The 21,352-nt window shown below is 43.8% G+C and overlaps 1 protein-coding gene across 12 annotated transcripts in view; it reads left to right on the forward strand.

The window, feature by feature from the left end:
• TCF20 (transcription factor 20) overlaps positions 1-21,352 on the forward strand; it is a 128,242-nt gene that overhangs the window by 61,759 nt on the left and 45,131 nt on the right. Inside the window, exon 1 of one of the 12 annotated variants that reach the window (XM_057430512.1) lies at positions 2,944-3,034. The exons of the other annotated variants lie outside the window; for them this stretch is intronic. The gene's annotated coding sequence lies outside the window, so the exon portion shown is untranslated. Of the gene's footprint in view, positions 1-2,943; positions 3,035-21,352 lie in introns of those variants that run through there. 12 annotated transcript variants of the gene reach the window in all.

Genomic DNA, 21,352 nt, shown 5'->3' on the forward strand with positions numbered 1-21,352 from the left:
ATTAAATATATATTTTATATATAACCATATTTTTCGTGTAACTGATGGTGGCCAAGGGTTGTCATTGAATGGCCAAGTCAGAAGGGTGAATTTCTTTCTTCTGGGAAGAGAATGAAATGTTCAGTGGCAAATAAAAACCTCGGTGATGTGAACAAGGTGTACTAATGACAGTGGTTTTTCATCCGAGTCTGCAGACAGCCAAAAATTAGTTTCTGAGAGAATTAAATTCTCCATTAAGCTCAGTGGGGTTGTACATGAAAGCCTGATACATCACTTCAAAAGCTGCAAAGGCTGTAGCATCTCTGCTCGTGTGCTATTTAACTAATATTGTTGTGGTAACTTTGTTTTCATTCTGTGCTTTTAATGACCCTGTCTATTACCAGTGATGTCTACTGTAGTGCAAGAGCTGCCAATAGCTTGGCATTTGCCTATATATATGGTACAGGTTCTTCTTAAACTGAATTTCGTCCTTTAAAATCAGCTGTGTAGTTCTGAGCTTTTAAAAAGCAGCTCCTTTTGTACTTTCCTTAACACGTAAAAATGGGAAATGGTGCTGTGCAGCAGACTGGAGGTGCAGGTATTTAAGTATGCAGATTCACTTTTTTGATCCTTTGAGAAATGCTTGTGTTAGCTGTGCTTGTAGTTTTACAGGACCTTTTTGAGCATATTACAAAACTGTGTTTACTTATGCTGCAACTTCGTTTTGGACATTAGGTAAAAAATACCTGGATATACGAAGTTTATCTTTATAAGCTATGTTCTCATGTATTTGTATATACAGAGGGGTTTTACCTTAAGGTAAGCTTAAATTTAACGTAAGGTAGGTGCTCTAAGCATTCTTACCATATAAATCTACGTGAAAGATTGACCTCAATTGACGTTTCACTTCAAAATCAGAAAACACATAATGGAAAACCAAATTATAAAAACCTTATCGAGTTCCCCCACCCCATTACAGCTTTTATCAGAGTCCTGGATACCCAGAGGGAATGTTGCTCTAACCAAGCTCTTAGCATGCCGTGGCAGTCAACAAGATTAAGGCTGACTGCCACTAAAGCAACCTCACACTTTGTGAGGGTGAATGTGCTGCGGAAGCTTCTTCAGGCGAAGGAAGCAGCGACCTCCACCTCTTGTAAGGGAAGCACTGTGCCTCAAGCACATGCTGTAAGGCAGCGCCTGCCTGCTGTAGCTGTAATTCCCAGGTAGCTGATGTACAGCACATCACTGTAATCTCATCTGAAGGAGATGACAGCAGAAGGCTTTCCTTCAAAGGAAGCCATTGCCTGTGAGTCCAAAAGGGAACAGAAGAGCTGGTGAGTCCTTTCTGGGCACTCCTGCTACACCAGTGCCTGACCGGCAGCTGGGGAGTCCCCAACACCCGCACATTGTTAACTTGGAAGACACATGGTAGGAGCACATGTAATTGTTGTCTGCTCCAGTTGTTCTCCCCAGACTCTTGCCATCATCGCAGTCTTACCTAGATGGAATTGCAGTCAGTGAATTGTTTCTGACAGACAATGTGTGGTACAAGATGTGGTGGTTTGTATTTATGTTTCATAAAGAGCAAGTCAGCTGTGGAGGAGCCATCAGCGAAGTTGTCACCTGACTGTGCCTACAACACTGTCCTTCTAAGCAGTCCATTGCTTTTGGGGGTAAGCTATGAGCAGGGCCCTTCTCTCAGGATAAAGCTTGCTGAGGATCTGGGGAATAAAGCTTGGGCAACAGGGTGGTTATGGAAACTGTGATACCTGCTCAGGAAAGTTCCTGGCAGAGCAAGATCTAAATGATGCTGGAGTTTTCCCTGCCCAGCAGCACTTGGAGCTTCTCAGGCTGCAGCTTCCTGCGTTTTCACGTCAAATGCTGAGTGGCAGATGGAGGAAACTAGTGTCATGCAGAGCTTCCTTTGACGGCACGCAGGGTCAGCTGGTGGAGGAGCATCCTTGCTGCCTTCCACCAGCCTCCTTGGCCCTTCACTCTCACAAATTCATAACTAACACCTAGTGAATACTCTTCCATGAGCCGAGCCGTTTCTCCAGCACAGAAGTGCCGTTAGTCTTAGTTAACCCCCTCATTCGCCGCTGACGGGGGGTTCGGGAGTGCTGTTTGTAACTGCCCCAGCGGGGCTGGACTTGCGGAGCGCTGCTGGGCCTGTCCCACGGGGTACAGCCGGGCGGCGGGGAGGAGAGCCCCGCGCCGCCCGCCGCCTCCATGTTGTTTCCGAAGCTCTCCGCTGAGGTGCCTCTGGTTCGGGGCCTGCCTGGCCCCGGCGCGCGGCCTGACCGCCGGCTCGGGGTGTGCTCCAGGACTCTGGGTCGGTGAGCTGCCTTACTCCCACCTGGGCGGCCAAACGGAATAAGTCCGGATCTTAAAATGACCTGGGGGGGGGGGGGGGGGGGGGGGGGGGGCTGGAACGGCGGGTATTGATTTATGAGCCGATTGGATTGGAAACTGCTACGGGCCCTTCCCGACAGGGCCGAAGGCGGCCTGGCAGCTGCTCTGGCTCCGCCACGCCTGGGCCGCCGGGCTCGGCTGTGCGTGGGGGAAGTCTCAACGGGCGGCACGCGCGGAGGCCGCGCCCCGCCCGCTCCCGGCGCACCGGGGCGCGGCCCCTTTAAGCGAGCGCGCGGTGGGAGGGGAGGCGGCGGCCGCGCGCTCGCACGCAGACACACGCGAGGACGCGCACACGCCGCGCCCCCCCCTCTCCCGGCCGGGACCCGCCGCCTCGCGCCGTTCCCGCTGGCGCGCGATGCTCCCAGTCGCCCGCCGCCATTGGCTGTCGGGGGTCAGCTGACCCCGTGTTATTTCCTGTGTGTGTGTGCGCGAGGGGAGAATGGAGCGAGGCGCCCCTGGGCCCCCTTTGCGTCCCCGCCCCGGGACCCGCTCCCACTCCTGGTCCCGGTCCCGGTCCGCCGCCGCGCCCCGCCGCCCGCGCTGCTGAGCCGCCCCCGCCCCGCCCGCGCCTCCCGCCGCCGCGGGGGTGGGGGGGCGCCGGGGAAGGCGGCGGCGGGGGTAGGGTGGGGAGGGAGGGTCGCAGGTAAGGGGGGTCCGGGAGTGTGGCGGTGTGGGGAGGCCTGCGGGGGAGGGGGGCCCGGTGGTGCCCAGCAGTCCCACGCCGGGGAGGCCGAGGCAGTCTGGGTGATGCGGGAGGAGACTGGGGTCTCATCCGTGAGGTGGAGGGCGAGTGCTGGGTAGGAGGAGGACTTGAGAGAGGGTCTCAGGAAGTTCTGCGCTCAGCACGGTTAACCCGCACGGTTAATCCCGTTTTTCCCTTGAAGGAAAAAAAAAACGTGTTTATGTGTGTTTAAAGAGGCCCTTGTGCTCCCTGGTGAGGTGCCCACCTGTTTTTCTATCCTCAAAATAGTCTTTTGCAAGAAATGCGAAGTTCTGTTGGGGCTGTTGGAGATGGTGCTACCGTTGAAGGCATAAATGATCAAAAATGTCGGAGAAGATGGGAGCGCTCTGTACACAAACTGCAGTAGGGGCACAGGCTGTGTTGTGAATGCTTGGGGTGTGTAGTGCTCTTTTCGTTCTGGGTGGCTAACCTAGCACTGTTCACTTGCAGAGAGGATCAGAATGTGGCGTTTGGTCTGCTGTGAGGATCAGGGTGCCTTTCGTTAGTGCTGTTTGCTTGGCTGGAAGTTGTCTTTAGGACTGCAATTGGAAGTTGTTACCTTGAAGGAAGGAATAAGAGAAAGTTATGTAACCGAAGCGTTTTCGCCTGTGTATCAGAGCTGTCTAATCATACTGTCACTCTGTTATTAAGTTGAAAACAGGAGCACATTTGCATGTGAATCAACAAGTGATTGTCTCCGTTCGTAAATTTGGCACCATCAGAATCCTTTATTTTTTGTGTATGTTTTCTCAGCCGTGACATTCCTCCTTCACTAAAAGGGCAGGCAATTTGCTTAAACTGCAGCATTGTACCATACCAGGTACCTGTGGGGGGATTGAGGCTCAGTGGCAGAGGTTTCTGTGTTTAGGTTAGCATTTTGAAAGCTGTTCATGTCTGTGTGACTTGTTGCCATCTGTTGATTCATCCATGGGCAATTCTTCGGAGTGTTTAATTTTTAGCATGCCTCCTGAGCAATGAATGTGCATGTAGCACTTGGCTCACCTTTACCTACTCATTGTAGAACGATACAGTGACGCGATGGTGGAGATGCAGCAGCTCCAGGGTTAGGTCTGTAGCATATTGGCTGAACTCAATTGGAAAAGAGCTGGATTTTTTTCCACCGATTTTCTAGACTGCTCTTTGGTTTGATAACTTTGGTTTCTGAGATTTATAGATGGGTATTGCACAGCAGAACTAAGTCCATTTGGCTAAGTGTATGTGATAAAAAACTAGTATTGTTACTTGTGAGGTTTTGTTTGCTTGTTTCCTTAGATCTACTCCTTTAAATAAGGTTCTGTATTAGTTCACTTTGAGTTGTTTGAAGCTGCATTTCATCTGTTGTCTTTGCGTTGGGCTTAGTTGGCATATAAAAACACAGCTACATTTTCACACTGCAGGAATAATTTCTGGGTGAAACAGGCTGAGAAAGTTGGCTGTTCAGCCTGGAGAAGAGAAGCTGCATGGAGACCTCATAGCAGCCTTCCAGTATCTGAAGGGGGCCTTCGAGGATGCTGAAGAGGGGTGCTTCATCTGAGACTGTAGCCATAGGACAAGGGATAATGAGTTTAAACTTACACAGGGGAAGTTCAGGTTGGGTTTAAGGAAGAAGTTCTTTACTGTGAGGGTGGTGAGGTGGTAAATGTTCTATCCCTGGCAGTGTTCAAGGCCGGGTTGGAGAGAGCCTTGTGTGACATGGTCTAGTGTGAGGTGTCCCTGTCCATGGCAGGGGATTGGAACTAGTATGGTCAGCCCAAACCATTCTGTGATTCTGTGGTTTATTGGTTTAGTCATCTATGTCTTAAACTTTATTAGTGTTATGAGGATAGGAGAATAGTATTCCCTTGTTTCTGTAAATTGCTGGTACATGAAATGCATATTTTTGTATTTTCTGGTTAAATGAACAAGCAAGCTACTATATCTTCTGAGTGCGAGCACACCGCCACCTTTTATGTCAAAAGTGCAACTTGCTGCTGTACATTTTTACTGCTTCTAGTTTTGGGAATGACCTCAGACCCAAATTGGGCTTTGATCTCTAAATCAGATATCAGAGGCTTTGCGATTGATGAAACCTGCATTTTTCTAAAATGTATACTTTAATATGCCTTTGCAGCCTGGGGTAGGCTAAGCATGGTTCCCAATCTGACAGCACTAGGAGCAGCTTGGTTGTGAGTGTCTTCAACAGGGAGCTGGGGTTTCCTTTTCTTAGTTACTGATGCTTCATAAAGAAGGCTTGAGAGGACTTGTTTAATAACTGAGAAAATCTGTTTCTATAGTGCATAAAAAAGATCTGAAGGTTATTCAGATGAAACAGAAAACTTGTCTCCTTGCAACTAATACACAAGCCTCTTATTCTTGTCAGAAGTTGTTTCCTTAACCTTCAGCTGAAGAACTGTGGAGTTATTAACCTCTTTACTGCATTTTAAAGGACATTCACATTAAATGTAAAGACTTAAAGCAGCGTAAGTAAAAAAGTTCTTAATGTGGTTCTTGCTATGATTGATATGAGTATGAAGTCTGTAGGAAAAAGAGTGCAATATGTAGGTTTGGGATTTCCTCTTCCCCCCCGTTGTGGAAATGTGTGCAAAGTCATCCTTTTGGGTTCTTGGTACAATGTTAAAAAGAATATCATTGTATACCCCTTTTCTCCCTTCGTTTTTTTAGGTCATGTTTAACTAAACCACCCGTGAAGCACAGCAAAATGGCAGTACTGCTGCTCTTGGAAGGGTCCCTTCACAGGAATTGTACTGCACAATTCCTGTTGCTATTCTACTAGCTTGGCAGGTTGCTATCTGGAATGAGGGTATAATATGTAATAAACTTGAATAATTTCATGCTGCTTGCTTGGCTTCCCTGTAATTTGAGATAGGGATATTTTTAAGAGTTTATAGCTTATGCATATCTTGCCTTTTGATTTAGGGTATGCCAAATCTCAGTTTGGGTGGGGTGGCTTTTTAATTAAAACATGTATTTATTTTTTCATACCCTGTTCAGTTATTTTTTATACTTAGGAATGGTATTAGACTAATATTTTTGGAACCTGCGTTCTGACAACATTCAAAGATCTCGAGGTGGTTTTGGCAGCACTGCCTTCTCAGGCTTCAGTATGTACCTTAACTGCCTGGGTGAGAATTCATGTTACCCAATCCTGCAGTTGGCCTCTGAGACAGGAAAGATTATGTAGAAGCTTCTGAAGAGCCAAGTAGCATGCTGATTTGTTGGTAGACACTGGACTGAGACCAACCAACTCTTCCCATTCCAGTAACTAAACTGCTGTCCAATAGCAAAAGGGTTTTTTTGTTTTTTTTCCGGACTATTTCGGGCAATAACTCTCTCTCAAAAAAAAAAAAATTCTGATCTTGCTCTTGGACTTGTAAAATAAAAAATGGTCTTAAGTATTTTTAACTAATTCTAATAATAATAATGATATATTATGTAGATTATTGTTTTTCTTTGTAGAAAGCTGTTTAGTACTACTGATAGAGGGCCCACACAATGTCAGCAGAGGTTTGTACTCTTTAAAATCATGCAGCAGAGGCTGTTGTATTCTGGTAATGGGATCCTAATGTGAGATTCTGTTTCTGTCAAGCTTATTTAAGGGTCCCCTTCCTTAGAGTCCTTGACTAGACTTCAGTCTTGACTGACTGGAGGAGATGAAGGTTCTGTCTTCTGGCCATGTACTGCTGGTGCATCTGTGTCGCGCTCATGGCCAGCTATACTACTCCTTGATTTCTTCAGCTGAGCCTTCCCGCTCCTGCATACATCTAAGTTACGTATTGGTTTGGGACACTTGGAAAAGCATATGAATTCCTTCACTGTGTGTGTATGTGGGTTTCATTTAATGGGGAGGGGGGAGAAAGGAAGCCAGACCAAAAGACTCAAAAGTTGAAGCTGGTGCGTAACCAAATGTGCATTTTCTTAAGCCCTGTGGAGGATCAGATCGGTCCAGGATGTTCTGGAGTCTGTGATATGTTGCCTGTTTCTTTAAAGACAGAAAATACGAAAATTAAATTTTACTCACTCTTGGACTTGTGCTGCATTTGTGAACAAGAACACAAATATTCAAATGACCTGGATACAACAAAGCATTCATGTTGCAGTAAAACTCCTGTTTTTTCCTGCCTCTTGTCTAGTGATTCCTCAAGAACAGAGTTAAGAAATCATAGAAGAAAGCGCAAGCATCCTCTTGGCTCGATGTGGTGACGGTGAACATGCCTGTATTTTTCCCAGTGCTTTTTGTGTTTCTTTTTACTGGTGGTTGTAACTGGTGATAGTATTGGAAGAATGAAGAAAGTGTTCCCAGGTTCTTTGTCTAAGAGCCCTGCCTTGAGTCCCTTTCGGATCTGTTCTCCATTTGAGAAGCCCACTATTTCTTGGCTGTGTTGCAGTGCAACAAATACAGAAAAGCTGTGAAAATCACCCGCATGAGCATACAGCATGTCTGTGTTCATACCAATAACTACATGTGGAATTGTGGTGTATTCTGTGCTGGGATATGATGATTTATTTTGGAGTATTTTACTAGTAGGAACTCAGTCATGTAATTGCTAGTAAATTGCAAGTCATAAACGGAACTCTCTGAGTTCTGATAAGAGCTTAGTACTTAGCTAGAAACTGTATTGGGAGCTGCTATGCTGGAAGCTTTAACACAGTTTATTGGGAGTATTGTTCATATCCCTTTTCCTGTAGAAATAATGTGCTGTGAACTCTGCCTTGGTAATAGCTTTGAGCTGAACTAGATACTTGGTATTAGCATAGCAGACTATAGATGGCTTGTGTCCGTATGCAACATTGCTGATGACTAGGAAAAACATATCTAAAACTTATTAGCCGAAAGAAAAATACGTGCTGTCACACCTGTCGGAATTTAAAGGAATAAACCATAGTATACCATAGTGAAATGTTAATCAGCTTCAAATTTGATACCTGCAGTCTGCTATTACCTTTGGTCAAATGCCTGATCAAAACACCTGAATTTCCACGAGATTGGATTTCTGCAACAGTGTTACCTGTAAGTAGAAGTTCTGGAATAGTGGGATCACTGTATGTGTGTTTGGTTGTGTTTTAGTTTTTTAATTCATGTAAATGGTTATCTCATATATGTAGCGAATGCTGTACTGTCAGCATTGTAGTGTCTGCTGGAAATACAACACAGCAGAGAGAAAACAGCCTAGGAGGTTCCTGGAGTGTATGGCAGGTAACTTCCTGGCACAGCTGGTGAGTGATGCAGCTAGGGAAGGTGCCCGCTGGACTTGTTGTTCCTGAACAGAGAAGGACTTGTAGGCGATGTGGTGGTTGGAGCCTGTCTTGGGCACAGCAATCACAGAATGACAGAGAAGTAAGGAGAGGACAGAACGGCCACCTTGGGCTTCTGGAGGGCAGACTTTGGCCTGTATAGGAGCCTGGATGAGAGAGTCCCTTGGGAAGCAGTCCTGAAGGGAAAAGGAGTCCAGGAAGGGTGGGCCTTCCTCAACAAGAAAATCTTTAAGGTGCAGGAGCAGGACATCCCCATGTGCCAAAAGCTGAGCTGGTGGGGAAGAAACCAGTCTGACTGAACAGAACTCTGGCTGGAACTTGGGTAAATAAGGAGAGTTTATGACCTTTGGAAGAAGGGGCAGGCAGCTCAGGAGGACTACAAGGGTGTCGAGAGGTTATGCAGACAGAAAATTAGAAGGATCAGAGCTCCACTAGAACTTCCTCTGGCTAATGCTGTAAAAGACAATAAAAAATGTTTCTATGAATGCATTAGCAACGAGAGGGTGGCTAAGGAGCATCTCCATCCTTTATGGGGTGTGGGAGAAAACATAATGACAAAGAATGAGGCACTTAATGCCTTCTTTGCCTCAGTTTTTAATAGCAAGACCAGACCCCTGAGCTGGAAGATGGGGAGCAGAAAGAAGTCCCCATAATCCAAGGGGAAATGGTTAGTGACCTGCTACACCACTTAGATAGACACAAGCCTATGGAGCAGATCATCTTGAGTGCCATCACGTGGCACATATGGCACAACCAGGCTATCGGGTCCAGTCAGCATGGGTTTATGAAAGTCAGGTCCTGCTTGACCAGCCTGGTCTCTTCCTGTGACAAAGTGACCCACTGAGTGGATGAGGGAAAGGCTGTGGTTGTTGTCTGCTGCTGAGACTTGGGTAAAACCTTTGACACCACTTTCCCCAGGATTGTCCTGGAGAAGCCTCTCGTGGCTTGGCTGGGTGCAGTCTTTGCTGGGTAAAAAACCGGCTGGATGGCCAGGCCCAAAGAGTGGTGCTGAATGGAGTTAACTCCAGTTGGTGGCTGGTCACAAGTGGTGGTCCCTGGGCTCAGTACTGGGGCCAGCTCTGTTTGATATCTTGACCAATGGTCTGGATGAGAGAATCAAGAGCACCCTCAGTAAATTTGCAGACAGCATCAGTTCGGGTGGGAGTGTTGACCCTCTGAAGGGTAGGAAGGCTCCACAGAGGGATCTGGACAGGCTGGATCAATGGGCCAAGGCTAGTTGTGTGAGATTTGGCAAGGTCAGGTGCTGAGTCCTGCCCTTGAGTCACAACAACCCCATGCAATGCTCCAGGCTGGAAAGCTGCTTATGGAAAAGGACTTGGGGGTATGAATTGACGGAGCTGAACATGAGCCAGCTTGTGCCCAGGCAGCCTAGAAGGACAACAGCATCCTGGTCTGTATCAGCAGTAGTGTGACAGCAGGACCAGGGCAGTGATCATCCCCCTGTACTGGGCACTGGTGAGGCTGCACCTCAAATACTGTGTTCAGTTCTGGGCCCCTCACTACAAGAGAGACATTGAGGTGCTGGAGCAGGTCCAGTAAAGCTGGTGAAGGGTCTGGAGCACAAGTCTGATGGGGAACGGCTGAGGAACCTGGGGGTGTTTAGTCTGGAGAAGAGAAGGCTCAGGGGGGACATTATCGCTCTCTACAACTTCTTGAAAGGAGGTTGTAGTGTAGTGAGGTGAGTGTTGGTCTCTTCTCCCAAGTAACAAATGATAGGATGAGAGGAAATGGCCTCAAGTTGTGCCAGGGAGGTTTAGATTGGATATTAGGAAACATTTTCTCATTGGAAGGGTTGACATGTAGATGTGGTACGTGGGGTAGTGTTTGGACTTGATCTTATAGGCCTTTTCCAGTCTAAATGATTCAGTAATCCTATATTACCATGTCTTTCATTTCTCATCTTGCCTTGGTGGGGGGGGGGGGGGTGTGTGTGTGTGTCTGTATGTAAAGTCAGCAGCGTTCTGTCATTTGGTGTTTGGTTTGCCACTAAAGTTTTCCCTCTCTTCATGCATGTGGGGGTGGGCAGGTTTCCTTTCTCCCCCTTCTCCAATATGTTTGCATGAAATGTGGTCATCAGATTTTCTGGTCATCTTGATCCTGACCATATCTTGTGGGTATTGCTGCATGGTCTTTTGGATAGGTCTGGAAAAGTAGCGTAGGCACTTAGCAGGCATGTGAAATGAGTTGGGCAGAATTGCTACAGAAGGTGGTAGCAGATTGTCTTTGTGTAGCTGGGCATTGCTGAGTGGCAATTGTGGCATTTTGTGGCAGATTCTCTTCTCTAATGCAGGAGAGTGGAAGTAGCAGAGGCAAAATTGAGAACTGCTCCAAAGTGACAGCTATTTATTTTGCATGGAAAAAAACCCTGAACTGTGCTATCCACGTTCCCCTTCTCTCCAAATCACTGCATTGTAATGGAGAAACATTCTTTCTTTGCCTTTCTTAGTCTTGCATTTCCTGTGAGGGTGCATAAAGAGAACTTCACTGAGAGCTGTGGTTGTGGATTGGCTTTGGTGATGACCCAGGGGTTTCCTCTGCAGTGTGGTGTTCTGCATCTGTGCACTTCTGACTTGAGCAGCATCACGTTTACTGCAGTTGGGGAGCAGTGTGGTGATTCTTGCCTTCTGGTCTTAACTCCTTTTTGCCCTGGGATATTTTTCTGCATTTGGTATCTTATGCCTTTTCTGCATTTGGTATCTTCTCGTATTCCAGTTACCAGAGACAAAACCGTTTTTCTTTCTTGAAAACGGCTCAGTTGAGTACATGTTTTTTTAAATAATGGCAGTGTCCTGCAATTTGGATATGGAAATTGGGCTTGTCATGTATTTGTTTCCTTGTAGTTTTGCCTTGCAGGGAAGTAGTTTGTTGTATGTTTGAAAGGTGGAATTTTGGAAAACCAAAGGGGTGTGGATATATAACAGCTGCTGAAAGTGACGGGGGGGGGGGAGAGGTGGGTAACTGTGTACACTCTACAGCCTACTAAAAAGCCTCTCAGAGTTGGTGGAAAAAAGATGATTTGAGTGAATCTCAGTCAGGCTCCCTGGGAGAAAATGCATCTCTTGGCTTAACAAGAACAGAGTCAAGAAGCTCCTAAATGTGGACAGGAGGAGGAATTGGAAAGTAAAGTTTCTTGCTTCTCCACAGAGCTGTAGTTTATAAAGCTGTTGTTAGGCTGTGTTTACTCATGAAAACTGTCCTAATTAGCTCCATATGAACATTGTGCTTCAGAAATAAACTAAGGAGGAAGATCCTTTTGCCCAGTTGGTTGGCAAGAGTGAAATTTAAATCAGGAGCAATTCTCAAGGGAGAAGTCAATGACTTGTCTTTGTTGTCACCTTTCTAGCTGAAAGAAGGTAGCAAACCTTTCAGTGTTTCGTAGAACGTCTGGATGTTTTAGAACAAGAGAGAAAGCAGTATCTGGTCTTCTTATAATAGAACTCTAGAAATACATTGGCATTATGGAATGATTATAATCCGTCATGTATGGTTTATGTTAATCTTCCTTCTTTATGTAGCCTCCTCTTGAGGGGAGCCTGGGTGGAGAAAGAAAACAGTAGAGTCTTCCGGATTTGTTTTTGCTTTTTATTTTCTCCCCAGTGGTATACTCAGAGTGCAGCACCTTTGTTATCCTCCACTAATGCATATTTATAGAGGCATTTGTTGTTTGATTCTGAATTCATCCCTCTTCTTTGTTTCCAACTGCTGACTTTCTTCAGGATATATGCTCTAGATACCAGATGGAATATATGCAGCAGGAACTCTGTCCATCAGTTTTCCAAGTGTGTCTCCATCAACAGCCTCAAATGCTGCCTGACACTATCACTGTGGTGATGCTGAAATCTCTTGGGGGTGGAGAAAGCTTTAGACCCCAGTTGTGAGAACATCTGCAGTTGTAGCTTGTTCATTTTTCATGAATTCCTTAAGTTCATTAGAGTTAATTTTGTGACTGTGGTGTGGTCTGACTACTGTTGTAGTAGCCTTTGGCAGCAGAACTTAGGAATTAAAGTGACAGGGTACAGTATCTTGTTTGGTGGTTACAGTGGCCTGAGTTTATGTTTCAGACATTTAACTGAGGTGTATTAGAAGTTTCATCACCTTGTATGCATAAACTTGACATGGAAAGAGACCTTCAGGAAGGCTTGGTTGACTCAATGAGGGGAGGTGGTGAGACTCAAACAATTCAAGTGTTTTAGGCCAATGCTTAGTAATACAGGAATTTACAAGAAAAAACAACCCAAAACTGAACTTAAGTTTTTAACTATTTGCTCCAACACTGCAGTATGCTGCCTCCTCTCTGTCATCTAACTGTTGGTTATGCCACTATAACAGTGGGGATGCATAATGAGATGCTTGAAGGAACCAATCCAATCTGAAAAGCCCGAAGAAAACCTGTAGCGCTGGGGTGGGAATGGGAGTCTTAGGGATGGGGAGGTGGGAAGGGGGAGGAACTCCTTAAAATAGTGCTGCTGGAGAAGTAGTCTTTTTGTTGAATCACTTATGTGAGTGAGGTTTTATATAATGGAGTTATTCTGTATTAATCTGAACTGTTCTTCTGTCTCTCTGGATCTGTGGCTGCAGCCTCTCCCTGCTAATCTGTTTTAGGAGAAAACAGTTGTAGGAGTGGGTCTGTTCAAACTTTTGGCTTTAGCATGAGGCAGGTGCTGTGGAATCCAGAGGGTGGAGGAATTTTAAGTAAGTTCAACCACTTCTTTTTATGTTAGAGAAAAGCCTTATTTTCCCCGAACATTCTATTGGTAAACATGATATGGCCTTGACTGTATTTTTTTCCTCAAGTCTTCCATAGCAAGAGTATTTGCAGGCCTTCCACGCCCAGATTGCTCTTAAATCTGTGTCAGTTTAGGGAGATGAAGTGCTAAGTTGACAGGAAGAGTCATAACCTTGGCTGGTGAAACTTGGAAGTGGTATAGCTAGATTTCTTGTGTTATCTTAGAATCATAGAATAGTTAGGGCTGGAAAGGACCTTAAGATCATCAAGTTCCAGCCCACTGCCATGAGCAGGGACACCTCACACTAAACCATGTCACCCAAGGGTCTGTCCAACCTGGCCTTGTACACCGCCAGGGATGGAGCATTCACAACTTCCTTGGGCAACCCATTCCAGTGCCTCACTACCCTTACAGTAAAGAACTTCCTTCTTATATCCAGTCTAAACTTCCCCTGTTTAAGTTTTAACCCATTCCCCCTTGTTCTGTCACTACAGTCTCTGATGAAGAGTCCCTCTCCAGCATCCTTATAGGTGCCCTTCAGATACTCGAAGGCTGCTATGAGGTCTCCATGCAGCTTCTCTTCTCCAGGATGAACAGCCCCAACTTTCTTAGCTTATCTTCATACAGCAGGTGCTCCATTCCCCTGATCATCCTCATGGCCCTCCTCTGGACACCAGGACTGCACACAATACTCCAAGTGAGGTCTCATGAGAGCAAAGTAGAGGGGCAGGATCACCTCCTTCGACCTGCTGGTCACACTCCTTTTGATGCAGCCCAGGATACGGTTGGCTTTCTGGGCTGTGAGTGCACACTGCAGCCGGTTTATGTTCAGTTTCTCATTGACCAACACCCCCAAGTCCTTCTCCTCAGGGCTGCTCTGAATCTCTTCTCTGCTCAACCTGTAGCTGTGCCTGGGATTGCTCCGACCCAGGTGTAGGACCTTGCACTTGGCATGGTTAAACTTCATAAGGTTGGCATCAGCCCACCTTGCAAGCGTGTCGAGGTCCCTCTGGATGGCATTCCTTCCCTCCAGGGTATCAACCGAACCACACAGGTTGGTGTCATCGGCAAACTTGCTGAGGGCGCACTCAATCCCACTGTCCATGTCAGTGACAAAGATGTTGAACAAGACCGGTCCCAACACCGATCCCTGAGGGATGCCACTCGTTACTGGTCTCCAGCCGGACATTGAGCCATTGACCACAACTCTTTGCATGAGGCCATCCAGCCAGTTCTTTATCCACCGAGTGGTCCATCCATCAAATTGATGTCTCTTCAATTTAGAGACAAGGATGTCATGTAGGTCAGTGTCAAATGCTTTGCATAAGTCCAGGTAGATGACGTCAACTGCTCTATCACTGTCCATCAGTTCCGTAGCCCCATCAAAGAAGGCCGCCAAATTGGTCAGGCAGAATTTCCCTGGGTCTTCAAGGCATAAAAGCTCTGAAAGAAGTTTAGGGGACATAAATTTGATGCAGCTTTTCTGCAACTGGATGACAATTCTTCAGTTTGTTTAAGTAGATCAAGGTTATATTTCTGCCTGACTTTAATGTTATTGCATATCATGTAACTAGGTGGTATTATCCTCAACAATGGTTTTATCCTGATCAATGAATTTAATTCTTATATACAGTGCCTAACCTGTATTGTAATAATATTTGCATGTAACCGATAAGAGTTTTTGCCTTGAGGAGTTCCCAGGGGTCTTAGTTACAGGCTCATTGCACCAGGCATCGTGCAACAGAATAAAAAGACTTAATTGTATAGGCTGCATTGAATAGAAAAGAAAGACATGTATTACAGGTAATGTTTAATATGACCTAAGTATTCATCTTAGCAAGTTGTCATAATTTGAAGAGATTTTTAAGATTTTAAAGGCAGGGGCTACTTCTTAGTATGAACAAATCATAAAAGTTAATTAAAAAAAAAAACCTCTAACACATTATTTTTATTTACTGCTGGATGCCTCTGACTATTTTTGGTACTGGATTGATGTCTGCTATGTAAGTAGGAGCTTGGACAGAACCCTTGGTCCTTGGCTAGAACCTGGCAACCCTGCTCACTCTTTTCTGCTTTCCTCTTGCAATTAATAATTGACTTCTCACTGTCATCAGTTTTGTGACTGAAAGATGGTGAGAACTGTGATGCCTTTGCTGAACCTCCTATCTCACATGTCTGAGGAGGTGAAGAGCAGACCAGCAATTGCCCTTGAAATGGGTGGTCCGATATTGCTGTACTGCCAAAGCAGACATGATGTTTGACTGTTTGGAGACATTGGAGATGGTGACACAGGTGAATTCATAATAAGAGGAATATAATGAGTTGCGCCAGACTTTTCAGAAAACTAGTGAATTGGATTAGGATATGCAGTGAGCTGATCTGCAGCTTGGAGAAAAGAAACCAAGAGCTGAGGTACAGCATTATTTTCATTTTGATGGTGGGAAGGGTTGTTTGACTGTTGTGTAAAGATAAAGAGCCTTTTAAATACGAACTTCTGCTTTCAAGTGCACTCCAGTAGCCGTGCCACTTAAGCAGTTCCTGCTGTGTCCATTTTGCTGGTACAGATGTTTGTGTAATGATACAGTGAATGGATCTGTCAGTTCAGAAATGGCTTTTCTCCCTTGCAGAATTACATCTCAACCATATTGGTTCCCTGAGCTGGATTGCTGCATGATTGCCTCTGTTAGCACCATGCAGGAGGCTGGACCTCTTCAGCTAGCGCATAGAGGACTGACCCTATATGTGAAACCAAAATTATTGGTTTAATCTTTAACCTGAAATGGAATCTGATTTGCATAGGTTCTTATTAAAAGAGTGGTATTAGAAATGTAGATAGAGAACTTTCAGCAATCAGTTGGATTTTGGAAAGCTATTTAAGTGCATCTGTAATGTTTATTGAGACAGAGACCAATGACATAGTAATAACCTGAACCATTCCATGATTCTGTGAAAATGGGATCTATAAAATCACATAAAATTCTGCTGAACTTTGATCATGAGTTACTTGTCTAGAACCGCGTGTTTTAATAGTGCCACAACTCTTAATATCAGTTTATAAGAAAATTTTGTTCCTGTCGCTTATTTCTTCATGTTTAAGAATATTAATTTAACAGTACACTTAAAGTACAGAGCTAAACTGGAGTTAGTATTTGAGTTCTATAGTGAGTAAGGAATTCATATGCAAAAAATCTGGGTATTTTTAATTTGGTATTGTCCACATTTATTTATTTATTTATAAATTCTGGGAGTGGAGGAAGAAATGGGCAGTCAGATAATAGCCACAGGCAAAATGCTGATTATTTTTTGTTGTCGCTTGTTTATATGATGCCTTTTATTGTAGCAGTATATAATACTACGAGTATATCTGCTCATGTCTCCCCTGTGAGATAGGAAGATGGAATGACTCAGGCTTAGTAAAATTTTCTGTGGCCACTTAGGGAAATATATGAAATAAGAAGTGAATGTAGATGTTATCTAGCACAATAATCCTCAGAACATTCCTCTCTCTCAAGTGACAAAGCTCACTGTGTTCCTTCTGCCATCCTTATCTATTCTTTGCCCATTCTGTGAGAACCAGTTCCTTAATTGTTTGGATTTAAGCTCATACAGACTGACTTTCTAAAAGGCTGTACAGATATTTTAATGGAAAAGGCATGGTGTCTCTGTGAGATGATGGAAATGGGTTACAACAGCTTGGCCAAACTTTTAACTCATTTGAGGAAATTTTTGATGAAGATTTTCATTGGGCAGGACAAAATTTAGGGGTTTTGTCAAGACCAGCATTAGCAGTGATATGTTGCTGATATGTATTATTATTAGACACTTAAGCATGTGTAATAACTACATATAGGTGCTTTAAGATCATCTAGTTCCAGCCCCCTGCCATGGGCAGGGACACCTCACACTAGACGGTGTTGCCCAAGGCTGGTCCACAGAGTTGCCCAAGGCCTGTCCAGCTGGCCTGGAACACTGCCAGGGATGGAGCATTTACAGCTTTCTTAGGCAGCCCATTACAGTGCTTCACCACCCCTACAATAAAGCACTTCTTCCTTATATCCAATGTAAACTTCCCCTGTTTAAGTTTAAACCCATTACCCCTTGTCCTACCACTACAGTCCCTGAGGAAGAGCCCCTCTCCGGCATCCAGATAACTCTGTACCTGCAAAAATGAGGGTTAGAAACTTCGCCTTGGTGATGTAAATGGCACTCAGTACATGGAAATCTCTTTTCCTATATTTCAGGCTTAATTCAGATCCTGGAGATTGTTTACTCACAAATTATGCCACTGAGTTGCTCATACTCAAGTTCTGGCTTGATGGGGTTTGGTTGTGGGTGTGCTCTACTACTTTAAGAAGATACAGTGAGGAAGGACAAAAATGGTAATTTTTGCATCTTGTATGGGTTATGACTAGAAGTGGCTATGGAGATGTATGTATATCTTTGTTATTTGCACAGCATTCAGCAAAGAAGTATTTTAATCAGAAGCTTAGGCACTCTAGAGAAACCCCACTTGTTCATGTACTTTTTTTTTTATACTGTGGCAAATGCTATCTTACTGTTTGTCACCTGCCTGTAACTACATTTTCTTTCCTGATAAGCATGCTAGGAAGTGAGAGGTCTTTGACAGATCACCAAAAATATATTACATTTGACTGCTGCCTGAGAATTCTCTGCACAGATGGGTCACAGTAGTCAACCCAAATATAAAGAAAATTTAGCGAAGCAGAAAGACCTCACTTATGTCCTAGAGAATTAAGTGATGCTGGTTTCATTTGCTCCTTTACAGGCTTATCATTAAGAATTAAGCATATCCCCACAGTATTTTTGAGTTTTAGCTCGCTTGTTTTGAGCTGTCTGTCTGTAATGATGCACTACTATACTGGCATCAGTGTTACGTGGGAAGATCTGGGCAGCTGTCCTGTATTTGTCCAATCCTTGGTAATTGGGACCAAAAAAGCTTTCAAGATTTATGTGGATTAAAAAAACTTAGCACAGTATGTTGCAGAAGATCATTTCACACAGTAGTCTTGGTGTGGGAGTACTGATGAACGCTGTTAAGCAGCAATGGTTGGGGGCAGTCTCATATACATGCAGGAACCGTCGAAAGATGCTTACATGCTGTTGACTACCATTTGATAATCTTGCTCACAGCAGGATCACAAGGCAGTAGCTCCATATTTTGAGGAACTCCAATGTTAACCTAAGTTCTACAAGGCTGTTTTGGACAATTAAAGAAGAAAAAAATCTGCATTGTAAATGTGCTTAAAAATAAGTTCATGTGGAGAAGGTAGATTGAAAGACCATCTGAAATGACTTTAGATGTTTCACAAATAAGTCCAAGTGAGATATGGATAAGAAGACCTACTAGTTCTCTCTAGTCGTGACTTCTGTGCAGTGATTTCGTAAGTGAGGCTGTTTCTTTATCAGCCACACAAGCTTGTAAAATGCTCCCTTTGTTCTTACTGGGTTGAAGGCAAATTTTGAGTACTGGGCTACTGGGGAGGAAACAAATGTGTAGGAGCAGAGTGAAGCTGCTGAGCGTAGTGAATGTACTCTGTAATCTCTAGGTGGATATGCTTAGATGGCTCTAGAGCTACAGGCTATAAATACTTGAGGAGAATCACAAAGTTTTAATGAGAGCTACATGCGCGTGTAGGTGTGACACTGGAGTAGTGAAAGCGGTGTCAGAATCTTACCTTCCCTTTGAATAAATGAGGAAGGCTTTGGGTGGTTTTTATTGTGTGAGTTGGAAGATACTGTAGATGTGTGTAATTTGTGGATGTTGATGGAGCACTTGGAGGTGGGACTTTGTCCCCTTCTGCTGGGGGAGGGATTATGGATGTATGCCACCATTATGGAGTTCTACATGATTGTGTTGTAGTCTCTAGTCACCAGCTGGTATATCGTTCTCTAGAGTTCCTGCATGTGGAGGAGTATGTACCAGCTGAAAATCTTTTCTTTAAAGACTTCCAGGAAGAATTTAGTCAAATAGATATATTTTTTCCTGTGAATTGAGATAGGTGAGACCTTCAAAGTCTATCTGAATATATTTTATTAACAGGGCTTGCCCATGGAATTGGACTCGATGGTTTTCTGAGAACACAGCACTTGGATCTAAGCACTTTGCAGGGCTGTTATTATTAACAAAGATTATTACTATAGTAATTGTAATAGTCCTATATAGTACATTAATGACAGGAATGTGCTCTATGTCTTAAGTTATCGATGATGTAATGGATTGAAGCACCTCCTGTCTTCTCTTAACTCATGTTATTAATGAAATGCCCTTTTTTTTGTTGTTGGTTGGTTGTTTATTTTATTGGTTGCTATTCCACTGTTGTGTTACTCAAGTTAAGGTCCTTGTGAGATATTCGAAGCAAGTGTTGTTCTGTAGGAGACATGAACACAGAACACATTTGCTTAGGGTACCAGTGGTTTAAGTTCTGTGGATGAAAACTTTTCATTTATTTGTCAAAATAAAATCCAAGATGAAAAAAAACCCGAACAAACAAAACCCCAATAAACTGAAGGATAAAAACATGTTTTCAGTTACTGTATCTATCTTCTGGACTCAGTAAATATTTTGTGATTGCATGAGATTATGGAGGATAGAAATTTGTGCCTCAGGTTGATCTTTACTGGATCTGTGTTCCTGAAGGTATTTTCCAACATCTGCTGCTGTTTCTGTTCCATTATGTGATTAAAATTGTTTTTAATAGTGAGGAAGTCTTAAGGATGTTTCCTAACATTGTTAAAGTATGTCAGCAGTTTTCAACCCTTTGTTAGTATTATAAAAGAATGAATATCATCAGTGACAAAAGTTTTTGTATGATGTAATGCAAGAGAGACTTCCTGAGGCCTTGTTCAGACTATGCAAAGTAAGCCTTAGTCAAGTCATTTAAAAATGAGGCTGAGATTCTGGGAGAGACTGAGCCTGTGATGAGGATGGAAATGTTGCTTTCATGAGAAGAGGATGCAGAGCACTGACTGCCAGAGCATGCACGTTCTCTCCATAGCACATGAATGTTGTTGATTGCAAGGTCCCAAACTACTTACCTAGAGAAGCTGCTTTCTAGGATCTGCCAGTTACAGTAAATGTCCTCCTACTCTTAGTTTGGTAACTCCCTTTTGTTTCAATGTATGTTTTCTTTCCTGCTTTTATTATTTGGTCCTATTTTTCATCTTAACAGCAAGTCATACAGAAAGGGAGAAAAAAAGCTTGCATTAGGTATCCCAGTTTTGAGGGCAGAAGCTTCAGACTGATGAAATATCAAAGGGAACAATTGGCAGAAAGGAAGGGTTTCTCCAAAGAAGCCCAAACTGGATTGGCATTCATAGGAGTGTTACTTATGTGGTATATGTAGTCTTTAAAATGCTGTAACAGTGGAAGTTCAGTAGAACAGCAGACCTTTCTTATAGTATGATACTTAAAAGAGTATAAAGTAGTAACAGCAGTAAAGCTGACTTTCAGGAAGGGGAAAGACAGAATTGGAATTACTAACAATTTGAAAGTTCTCTTCTATTCTAGTAGATGTTTCAGTAATATTCTTGTGGACATCAAGCTGCATGAACCAAGGCTGCAACACAAAGATGCCATTGAGTTAGCAGGGAGGGATTGTGGAGACATGTATTGCAGTGGGGCTTTTTTGTGTGTGTGTTCTGTAGCCTGCGTGCACAGATAGTAGAAACCCAGCTATAACCAGGGTGCCTTTCTGAATGATTATAAAGGTAGAATTAGAGCTTTCTGTATCTAACTTATATATTAATTAAAATACATAATATATATTGAGAGCCAGATGGGAAAAGATCATGATGCCAAGCATCACCTGCATCTCCTTGTTTGTGTGCCTGTTTTCTTGGGGCTCTTTGGTGATCTACCTGAACAGAACTTTTTAAATGCAAAACTAGGCTTTAATTCTAAGTGGGCTCAGTTGAATGTGGTAAGCACAAAACATGGCTGAATGAGAAAACGTAGTTCAAGTCTTCCAGGAAGTCTCTAATCTAAGGAGTCAGTGTTCTGTTTCCTGGAAAAGTTTGAGCATTGTCTTTACCTCTGTGTAAAGGAAGGACTCTCTCCAGGTGACTTTATCCAGTTTGTTTTCAGGAAGAGAAAACAATAAGGTATTTCAGAAATTTAATGTTTTTCTCATCTGTTTATTGATTTTTATTTATTTAAATAATAATAATAGCAGGGTATATGCATATACTTTTTCATTACCATACTTAATGTGTATAGTGA

This window comes from Pezoporus wallicus, unplaced genomic scaffold, assembly GCF_028554395.1.
Source record: "Pezoporus wallicus isolate ANWC-B61680 ecotype Strahan unplaced genomic scaffold, APGP_CSIRO_Pwel_v1 scaffold_3294, whole genome shotgun sequence".
NCBI lineage: Eukaryota > Metazoa > Chordata > Aves > Psittaciformes > Psittacidae > Pezoporus > Pezoporus wallicus.